General features: G+C 56.5%; 1 long non-coding RNA gene across 1 annotated transcript; it reads left to right on the top strand.

Moving 5' to 3' along the window:
- Positions 1-698: 698 nt before the first annotated feature.
- Positions 699-10,250, top strand: LOC121819100 (uncharacterized). Its single transcript, XR_006059290.2, has 3 exons — positions 699-1,036; positions 1,816-9,719; positions 9,881-10,250. It is a non-coding gene; the product is annotated as an uncharacterized LOC121819100 (long non-coding RNA).
- Positions 10,251-10,473: the final 223 nt, after the last annotated feature.

Raw genomic sequence — 10,473 nt, 5'->3', positions numbered from 1 at the left:
CTTAAAAGCTCAGAGCAGGAAGATCTGCAGTTTCTCCTGGAGCGGGGCCTGTGGGGAGGGTCACTCCGAAGCCCTCGTTTGATGTTGTGCTTTCATGGTTGCGGTTTGATCCAGATGTTCCCCACTTGTGGGATTTTCTCCTTGGGAGGGAGGGGGCCCTTGGCTGTGAAGACAGCTCCATCGTGTGCACATTTGGATCTCAGTGGCTGGGTGGGGGTGCTCTTCCAGCTGATGTCAAACCCTGCTCTGGACAACCCTGCCCTTTCCCCTCTGGGGATCACATCCTCTCCCTTCACGTCCCCAGCCCCTTGCAGGCTTGCTGTGCCACCGTCCAGAAGGGGCTCTACCTCTCTGTTCTTCTGGCACCATAAGATGGAGCTGGAGTTGGTTCTCAAACCATAGGAAGAACAGGAGAGGGAATTCAAGAACCAGATTTCTGGCCAAAGAACAGACAGTTATCAGAGAAACTGTGAATGGGATTGCACTGAGAACAATGAGTCCTGAAGAGGAAGTGGCCAGCCCTCTTTTAATCAGTCCTATAAGGCTGGAAGGAAACCTTCCCACATTCACAAGCCCCTTGACTCCCTCCAAGCTTGAAAAGGCCAAGGCCGTCCCTCCCCAAAGGCTTCACGGAAACCCTGGAAGTCTTTCCTTCCGCCTCAAGAGTCTTCAGAAGGTCTTCCCACTGTCCAGCCTCCGTCACTGCTTGCAATAGCGGGAGGTGGCTTCCCCAGGCACAGGGCATCAGTCATACTCAGTGGTCCTCTAAGACCCTCCGCACCCTTCTAGATACTTCTGCCTCATGGAATCAAAAGAAGAGCTCTCAACTCTATCAAAAATCAGGTTGCTCCCGGAGTTATGTTGGTGACCACATAACACTCGGATCCTTGCTGGCTTTGTGGAGGTCACAACCTAAACTGGACATGTGGATGTTGAGTGACAGAGGACAGACGGATCAAAGAAACTCCAACCCCGCTGGACCAAGACACCAGCCCGCGAGTGGACCCTGAAGAACTCTCATCAGCCACAAGGTTAGGTAAGTGGACTTGATTTGGGAGGCGGGGCCTATGTAGGAAGAGACAAAGCCTGGGAGGCTTGGCGCAGGAAGGGGAGACAAGGAGGAAAAAAGAGAGGTTGGGAGCCAATGAGTGGACAGGGCAGCAGAAGAGAGAACTGGTTCCCCACTGGACAGAGAGGGGGAGGGGTGGGGAGTCAGGCGGGCGCAGGAAGGAGGCCACGCAGCAAGCTCCACCCACAGTCCCACCTGGAGAATTTGGGCAGCTGTTCCCAGCTCCCCTTGCTCTGTGTGACATCAGGGAAATGCACGTTTTGGGCATCAGCTTTTGCCCCCCAAAGGCCCTGAGGGTCAGTTCTCAGGCCTCCCCCTCCCCTTGGACTTTGATCCAGCCAAACACAGATGGGTCAGGTCATGATGTTGAGGGGGCAGGTGGCACTGGGTTGAATATTTTCTTATTCCCCCATGTCCTCTCTCTCTTAAGCAATAATTTCTCATTTTGCTTGGTCTTATATACCCCATATGTCTCTAGCTCAGAGAACTAAGAAACACTCCATCATTCTTAAGCTGGGCCTTGCCACCTGTGGGCCCCTCCCCTCCCACACATATGTTCACACAACTCGGGCAAGTGGTTAGCTTCCCCACGGCCCCCTCTGGCCCCTCTCTCCCACCACAACCCTTCTCATCTTTCCAGCTAGAATTAGAGCCTTCTCCCCTGCAGAGGGTGGGAGAAGCCTGGGCTAGGATCCTCCCAGCTGGATAGCAGCTGGGAGAGCCCCACCTGTTCTGTGCACTCACAGCAGCTCCCTGGAGAGGACCAACAACAAGTGGGAAAGGTGCTGGGCACTCGCCTGGGGAGAAGCGACTCATGCAGTGGGATGCTCTACCTGGTCTGGTCTGACCTTGGGGGAGGTCAGATGCTCAGCAAGGTGTCCCGGATCTTGACGGTGCAACGGAGGGGGTGGGGGGAGGCTGGAGCATCTGCCTGCTCAGGCCATCCAAAGACTTGCCCCCCACCTCCTCTGCCTCTCCCACTTGCCGTTACTGTGAAATGGACAGAGACTGCCCTCATCCCTTCCTGCGGCTCCACTTCCACCATGCATTAAACCCTTTAATGCATGCCCACACCAGCCCCTGAAGGGCCGCTAGAGTCTCTTACTCGAGAGACAGACCCAGTCCCCGACTCCCACAGCTGCTGTGGATGGAGAAACTGAGGTGGGACCAGAAGAAATGCTCCCATCTCCTCTCATGAGGGCCCCGCAGATCCCCAGCTCCTTCCCAGGATCACACCTCCTAGGCTGACATGAAGAACCTGAGAAGGGATGGGTCATTAGGCCGAAGACTGGGGCCAGGAGCAGCAATGCTCCCCACGATCTCCTTATGAGTACGTGTAAACCCAAATGTGAGGCTTCCACTTTGGTGCCATGGAAGACCCCAGCACCTGCTGCTCACCCTCCTCCTCTTCAGTACCGTCTTTACCAAGACAGAGTTGTCTGGGCAGCCTCGACCCCCAGGACGGGGCTAAGGAGTTTGGGTGGGAGAGCAGAAGAGAAAGACACTTCCTTAGTGTTTCCTGCAAACCCTGCCAGGCCAGAGGTGCCACGATCGGGGCCCTGGGACAGACCTACTGGGTCAGCGGGGCACATGTGAGGGCCCTGGATTCACTGAAGCTGATAGAGAAGACCGTGGCCAGTGGACACAGAGCGTCTACTACGTGCTCGGCACGGGCCTGACACGCTGGAGGAGACCTAGAGAGGTGCACATCACCAACACTGGAGACCAAACCCTGTGCGATCTTACCCTCACTCCTGTTCAAACACGTGATCACACGCGCGCTAGATGCAAGAAGAACTTCCCTGAGCCTGGGTTGTCAACACTGTTCGGTAAAATCATCAGAAGGCCTTTCCTCTTGGAAGGTGGTGAACCAGGAGACCCCCATCTTGATGGGCCAGGATCAGGTAAGGCTCCAGTCTGCAGGCAGGGGTGTAGCTGACTTGACCTCTCAAGATGCTACCCCAGACAAGGCAGAGAAGTGGAGGTTCCAGAAGAGGGGAATGAAGGGGAGGGGCACACAAATGAACAGACAGACAGAAGGAAGGACTGGAGGAGCCAAGGGGGCGGGTAGGGAAGCAGGGTTGGAGAGATGAATGGTCTTGGCTGGACTGACGGACGACGCCAGGATGGATGGATGGCGGCTGAGGTTTGTTTACGGGCAGCCCCTAGCCCGCCATCGCGGGCGAGAGGAATGGCGGCTGGCACATCAGAGGGCTCTTAGGGAAGCTCATGGAGATGATTTAGATGGAAATGAATCAGCTCCATATGGATTAAGTGTCCCCGCAAATCCCAAGATCTTACAGATGAGGGGACGGGGCAAGGGCACTGGGGGGGAGGGGGCGAGGTGGGGAGCAGCGTGGAGCTGGTGCTGGGAAACCGGCCCCTAGGTGCTGGAGGTGCCCTCCCAGCGCACGACGGGCCAGCCTTACAGACACTACCCTCCCCAGTCTGTCTGCACCACCATCTCTCTGGCTGGGTACCAGGCTGGAGGAAAAGACCTTGTCTGTTGGAACATCCTCTCTGGGTAAGTTTCTGTCTGTCTCCGCCTGCCTCTGACTCTCTTTCTTCCTGAGTCTTCATGCATCTTTGCATCTTCGTCTTTCTGTCCCTCTTTTCCCTGGCCTTCTCCCTCTCCACTGTTCCCTTCTCTTCCACTCCCTGGCCCCCATCAATGGAGGTGTCAACGGCACCTAGTTCCTGTTCCCTCCAGCCCTCAGCTCTGCCCTCCCTCTGGCTGCAGGCCTGCTGCCTGTTCTCTCCCGGGCCCCTCAGGTTTGGAGTTGGATGGGGAAACCAGGAAGGTGGTCTGAAAAGTGACTTTCTGGCTACAAAAAGTTCTTTCTCTTCCTCTCTGCCCACCCGGCCCCCAGCCCTTCCTTCTCGCAGTGCCCGAGGCAGCTTGGACGGAGCCCTGTGCTCTGCAAACCAGGGCAGGTTGAGCAGACCTGCATTCCCAGGTCACCAGCTGGCTGTGGGGTTATCAGAGGCACCATCTCCCCACACCCCTCCCAGGCCCTGCGTGGAGGGCCCTGGGGCTGTGGTTATGGAGCTGGCTGCCATGCGGACGACCTGGATCAGAGCTCGGGGTAGTCATATATGACAATTGGTTGAAATATCACAGCCGCTCTCCCCCCACCCCATTGGTGATCTATGGGCTGCGTGCCCTGTGAAAATTATTTATCGGGGCCTCAGAGCGCCCTGATTTAGTGCCGCTGCCTCTGGGGCCGAGGGGCCTGCCTGTCCGCCGGAGCCTAAGCGCTAAACGACGCTAAAAAGTTAAACGGCCAACGTTGGGGGCTCACTCGAGGAGGCGCCATAAAGCTGTCGGAGCTGCTTAAATCAGGAGTGAGGATTCCCCGGGACATCTTCTCACCATATGCTGCAAGCCAAGAAGGCTCTCCTCACCCCTCTGCGCTCACCCCAACCCAGCCGCCCACACGGGCCAGGGGCCAGGTGGGCCAGGCTTGGGGTCCTACGCAGAGTGGGTCAAGGTAGGCCTCCTATCGGCCCTCCCCCAGGGTCAAGCGGACAGGGCCCAACAGGGTAAGAGGCTGCGTGTCCAGCCCTCTGCCTCGAGCCAGCCATTTTCTTGTTCAGATCCAGTTTTTAAGGACTTGCAGTGAAAGGCCACACAGCAGCCCCTTCCAGGGGCCCGTGTCGGGGCAGCGCTTTCCTGGTGCCTCACTGACAACTGTTCATGGGTCGGACCCACTGGAATCCGTGTCTTCCTGCCTGGGTTTGAAGCAGGTGTTCTGCCCCAGCCAGATGGGGACCTCAGGTCGGCTCTCCACCCCCACCTCCTCCCATTCACGGCTCTCGGAAGAACAGAACCCCACCCTGTGATCACCGCCCTCCGCCAGCCACCCCTGGGTGCCAGCCTAACACTCAAGGCTCACAGGCAGTCTTCCCGGCCGAACCCCAGTCCATGCTGCCACCGCCCGGCCGCCGCCGAGCACGCGAGAGGGAGGTGGGTCTCCGCACGCTGCCTATCACGCCTTCTTTCAGCAGCAGTAAAACTCACCTCTTAAAACCTCCGCTTGGGTCCCTAATATTTGCCTGGCTATATATCTCCGGTGATATATGGACAGAAATTGCTCGTAAACGGCTATAAAACCTCTCAGTTGAGCTGGGGAGGAGGCGCTTGAGGGTGGGCATGGGCCAGGCTGCAGTAGGATCGGAAGCCGAGACACTCCACTGAGCACCCCAGGACAAGGGGCCGGCGGTGGGGCCCTTGGGGGAAGGAGGGAGGGGGGAGACCCAGAGAAGATCTTCAAGCCCCTTGGGTGGTGGTATGGGGCTGTCTCATCCGGCTGCTCCCACGATGTGCTGTGTGGCCTCGGGCCCCTCGCTCAGGGACACACACCCAGGCCTGATGAGGAGCCACACAGAATCAGCCTGGCCTTTGTAAAGGAAGGAGGCTGCACACACTGCGTGCTACCCCAGGTGGGCATGGTGTCTTCAGAAGGCCTACTGTGTGCTTGATCCTTCGCCTAATCATCTCGAACCCTGACAACGGCCTGCCACAGAGATACCGTCGTCGCCACGTTGTTGGATAAGAAACCTCAGATTCACAGAGGTGCACACAGGGTGTCAGTCCCCAGGGAGCAACCCCGGAGCTGGTGTCCTTTCCACAGGTAACGATGAAACCCGGGTAACAGGAGAGGCAACAGGTAAGGCACTAGGGGGCCTGCCGGACAAGGATGTGGGGTGCTGGGAGGCCTTCTGGGCCCCTCTCCTTCCCAAGGGTGCAGGCCTCTCACCCTCCAACACTTCAGTCCCAGTCTCCCTAGGGCCTAGGGATTTCTGCAGCGAATCCCCAAGCACTATAGCTGCTGGCATGGCCCCATGAAAGCCGTTCCTCCCCTCACCCCACCAGGACGGGACCCCTGTCTCCTGGTCTCCTGGGTGGAGGGTGCTTCCCTCCCACAAAGCCTCAGGCTTCCACTTCGGCTTTGGGAGAGATTTCTCTGGGAGGTATAGTGCTCTGGCCAGAGTTCCAGAGCCCTAGGCCAGGTTCTGGTTACCTCTAATCCCCACCCCGCCCCACCCTCTCCCAGGCTTTGGATGCCTCTTCCTTCCATGGCTCCAGCCCTTCTCTTCCCTCCACGCTGTATCCCCCTGGGTACCCCATACTCTCTCCCACAGCTCCCTGAGAGCTGGTCCCCCCACTGGTTATTCCACACTCTCCCCACACCCTCACAATGCCTCTCCAGTAGGTGGTCTCCCCTTCCCTCCACCGTGAGCCCTAGTTCTCTTCGTCCTCTTGCCCAAGTCCCTTTAACTCCTGGTTGCCCGCTTTGGTCACCCACCCTTTCCCTCCCTCCTGGCGTCTTGTCTCCCTTACTCCCCAGATGCCCCTTCCTTCCATAACCCCAGACACCACCTGTCCCCTAATGAACCTGCTGTGTCTCTCCCCTGCCCTCCAGGATCCCCAGCATCCCGCCCTTTGTCCCCTTCTTGGGATGAACCGGAACGAACAGTAGGAAGGCTACCCTCTGCCCCACACCTCCCCTTCTGCGGTGGTTCCCACCCCCGACCCCACTTTTCTTTAAGTTTCCAAACCAACCTTCCTCCAATAATAATGATAAAGCAGGAAGCTGGGCCGGAGGACAGTGCAGATTTTTCTTCTTGACACGGAGTTTCCGATTAAAGGCAAAGGGACATAAATCCTCCTGCGTAATTGCTGTGCTCCAGCTTGGAGCCACTCAGAGGGGAGGTGCCCACCCCTCTGCCCCTGCCCCTGGGAGCCCCACCCCCATCCTGAGCAGGGCTCATTGCCCCTGGAGCCTGGGGCTGGGCTAGGAAGGGGGAAGGGAATGGCGCCAGGTGTCCAGAGGCTGTGGGAAGGGAGGGGCATACACCCAGCAGGGGCCCTGCCTTTCTTTCCAGGGGTCCCAGCCCCAATGATGGACCCCTGCCCATGGCCCAACTCTAAAGTAAGCACCTTTCCCTCCAGCCCAGGCAGCCCCTCAACCCCTCACACTGAGAACACACATTATATTTCTGCAAAGCTTCTCGGCATTCATGATCTCATTTGATTCTTGTAAGGACCTTGAAAATTATTAAACAAATATCAGATGGAGGGAGGGGCCTGAGTGATCTGTCAGAACAAGACCCCTCGTTTTAGGGGGACTCGGGCTGCAGAAGTGACTGGCTAGTGGCAGAGCTGACCTAGTCCTCTCAGAACGTGCCTTCTCACTTATAAGAAGGGGCTGAGACTGCTGAAATCTATTTAACTAGGGCCTAAATAGCCTCCTCCCAAGTGGTGTTCTCACCCACCAGAGAAGTTTTTAAATATCGAGAATGCTTGCTTTATCCCCTGTGATTACGGAAAGAAGACTCTGTTAGTGTACGTAAACTGCTCAAGGTCGAGGGTTAGGGGCAGAGCCCAGAGTACCAACACCTCCACCTTCACACTCATTCTCAGAATCTTACCTCCAGATTCTAACCTCTGGTGACTGCAGGTTGGACTCTCAGCCTGGCCAGGAAATCTGCCTCCCCTTCACCCTCAGTGAGAACCCTCCCCAGCTCTGCCCCTCCCTTCTTTTCCATCCCTATTGCCCACTCTCCTCCTCCATGAAGGCTTCCTGATTTGAAACCCGTGGTTCTTCTCCTCTGTTTGTTCTTGCACTGAACACCTCCCTCTAGCTCCTGCTAAATCAGGTCCTAGATGTGAGTGTCCCCTGTCACCAGACTAACAGACCAGGCCTGTGTGTCCTCCCTCTGAACTGCCATTTCCCAATCCTCCCTTCATCTTGCCCTCCCATGTCTGCCCCCGGTCTAGGCCCAAAACACTTGTACAGCAGGCATGTGGACAGATGTGTGTCCAGGGGACCCAGAAGCCCTGTCTCCTTTCATATCAGTGGATGTGTCCACAGAAGCCCCAGGTGTAAACGCCCATGGCTTCTGGCTTTCCCTGGCCCTCCGGGGCCATCTGGTCTGCTGTCCTCCCAGACCCCCTACTTCCCCCATATCTCTAGGGAGCAGGGTCCTTTAGCTGAGAGCAAGGAAAACAGGAGCCACCCCCACCACATCCTCATTCTGCTTACCCACCTAGGAGTGAACCTGGGCCCGACTGATTCAGGCAAGGCCTCCCAAGGTCCGACCTCTAGGCCTCCTGCCCGAGCTCTTCAGACATCGGACGAGTTGGCAGCTGACTGGGTCCTTCTGCCGAGTCCTGACATCCTCCATGAGCCACCCAGCCCACACCTGTGCCCTGCGTACCCACCTTTCCCTCTGCCACGGTGAAACTATGCGGCAGGGTCCAGTGAAGACTTTGGAGTCTTCAAGAACAATGTCCTGTCTGGGTCAGGAAAGAAAACAAGTGCAGGAGAGCAAGAAGGCCAGCCTGAGGCTCAGGTGCTCCTGCAGGGGCCTGTGCTGGTGTGCGGTGCGTGGGGCAGCGCAGTAGCACTGCCTGGGCCGGGGAGTCCTTGGTGTTACAGCGGGTTTGGAGACGTGGGTATAGATTCTGGATGCTGGTGTAAGGCTAAGGATATTGGTGTTTCCCTGAAGATTATGGTGGGTTCTCTGGGCTTTGCAGTAGGGTTCCTCTGGGATTTCTATAAGGTAGTCTAAAAGGCCACAAAGCCTGTGCTTCTTCTTGGGCCTGAACAGGGCAGAGAACTCAGGCTATTAAAAAAATTTTTTTAAGGCAGGTGTGAGGGAGCAGAGGTGGCCCAGGTTTCCAGCAGATGGGAATAATCTGAGGTTGCAGGCAGTGAGGCCCTTCCCCACTCCACCTGGGTGCTCAGGTCCCAAACCCTGGTCAACACCCTTATTTATTGACAGTGAGGGGCCAGGAGTGATTGTTGGCTAGAGACGGGGCATGTAGGGAGGAAGGACCAAGGAGAGGGACACAGGCAACCGGATAGTCTTCCTGGGTGTTTGTCCCCAACAACAACCAGGCTCTGAGCTCCTCTCTCAAGCCAAGAGCCATGCCTGAGTGTTACTGAGGCAGGGGAAATCTGGAGGAAAACGATATAGATCCTTCCTCCTGGAGACCCCAGTCTTCCTGGGTGATAGCCCCTCACCTTGGACTCAGGCAAATAAATAGAGAACTGTTCTTGCAGCTTAGTGATGGAAAACTTCCTGAGAGATGGGGGTGTGGGGCAAGGATTGGGCAGAGAGGTGGGAAGGGCAGGAGAGGGTCCCCAGCAGGAACAGGCTGAGGGACGTTTCAGAGGTGAGCAAGGATCGGGGAGCTCTAGCCCCAGAGGCTCGGTGAGCGGAGAGGAGTCATCACTGCGTCCATCATTCACTCAGCAACCTTCGCAGGGCAGCCGTGTTCCACGCAAGGCACCAGAACACACAGACGACTTAGGGAGGCAGGGGCAGCCCCCGGAGAGGCTCCTAGAAGCTCGGTTCCTCCTCTCACACTTGCAGAGTTCTGTACGCTTCTACCTCCATGCCTCTCCAAGCCGAAAGATGTCCATCACCCATAAATTTAGCTTCCTTCTTCCCCAGGGTCCCACCCCTCCCCAAGCCCTTGCCTTAGGCCCTGCCACTCAAATATGCTAGTCTGGGCAGACTTTGGAGCATCTTCTGAGCCACAGCGACAGCAGGAGGGACTGGGGTCAGACATTCTGAGCGCCTTCCCAGCTACAAGGAGGAGGAAATCTGAGGAGCTGAGCAGGAGGCCAAGGAAGAGGTGTGTGAGCACGTGAGTCCAGGCCTGAGATCCACAGGCCGGCTCTGCATCGCGCTGGGAGAGGCATCATTCATCCGCCCAGGGGTGGAGATGGGGCAGGGGGAGGGGAATGAAAAACACCCACAGCCCATTAACCTACTTTTGCAACTTCATTAAAACAGAGTCTCCGACATGTCGCCATAAATTGTCTTCGGAGGAAGAAGCCAGATCCAACAGCCAGCTCTAGCCGTGAAGCCTCTGAGAAGAGGCTAGAATAACCAGGTGGTTATGGGGAGGGGTGTGGGTCACTGAACGTCTGCAGGCTGGACCAGTCTGACTGCCTATTGCAGATCTCATAGGTGGGCAAACCACTGTGTGAGAGGCAAGAAGGGGACTTTCTAGTATATTATACAGTGCTGATCAAGAACTTCACAGCAACAGCAGGGATGTGTCACACAGCACAGGGGACTATGTTCAGTATTTTATAATAAACTACAGTGGAAAAGAATTTTTAAAAAGAATATAGATATATACAATAAATGTATAACCGAATCGCTTTGCTGTACACCTGAAACTAACACGATATTGTAAATCAGCTGTGATGTTAGTCACTCTGTCATGTCTGACTCTCTGCGACCCCACGGACTATAGCCTGCCAAGCTCCTCTGTCCGTGGAATTCTCCAGGCAAGAATACTGGAGTAGGTTGCCATTCCCTTCCTCAGGGGATCTTCCTGACCCAGGGATTGAACCCAGGTCTTCCGCATTGCAGACAGA

The sequence above is a fragment of the Ovis aries genome, chromosome 3 (assembly GCF_016772045.2).
Source record: "Ovis aries strain OAR_USU_Benz2616 breed Rambouillet chromosome 3, ARS-UI_Ramb_v3.0, whole genome shotgun sequence".
Lineage (NCBI taxonomy): Eukaryota > Metazoa > Chordata > Mammalia > Artiodactyla > Bovidae > Ovis > Ovis aries.
The sequence above is the reverse complement of the archived record's forward strand: the minus strand, read 5'-3'. Positions and strand labels throughout refer to the sequence as shown.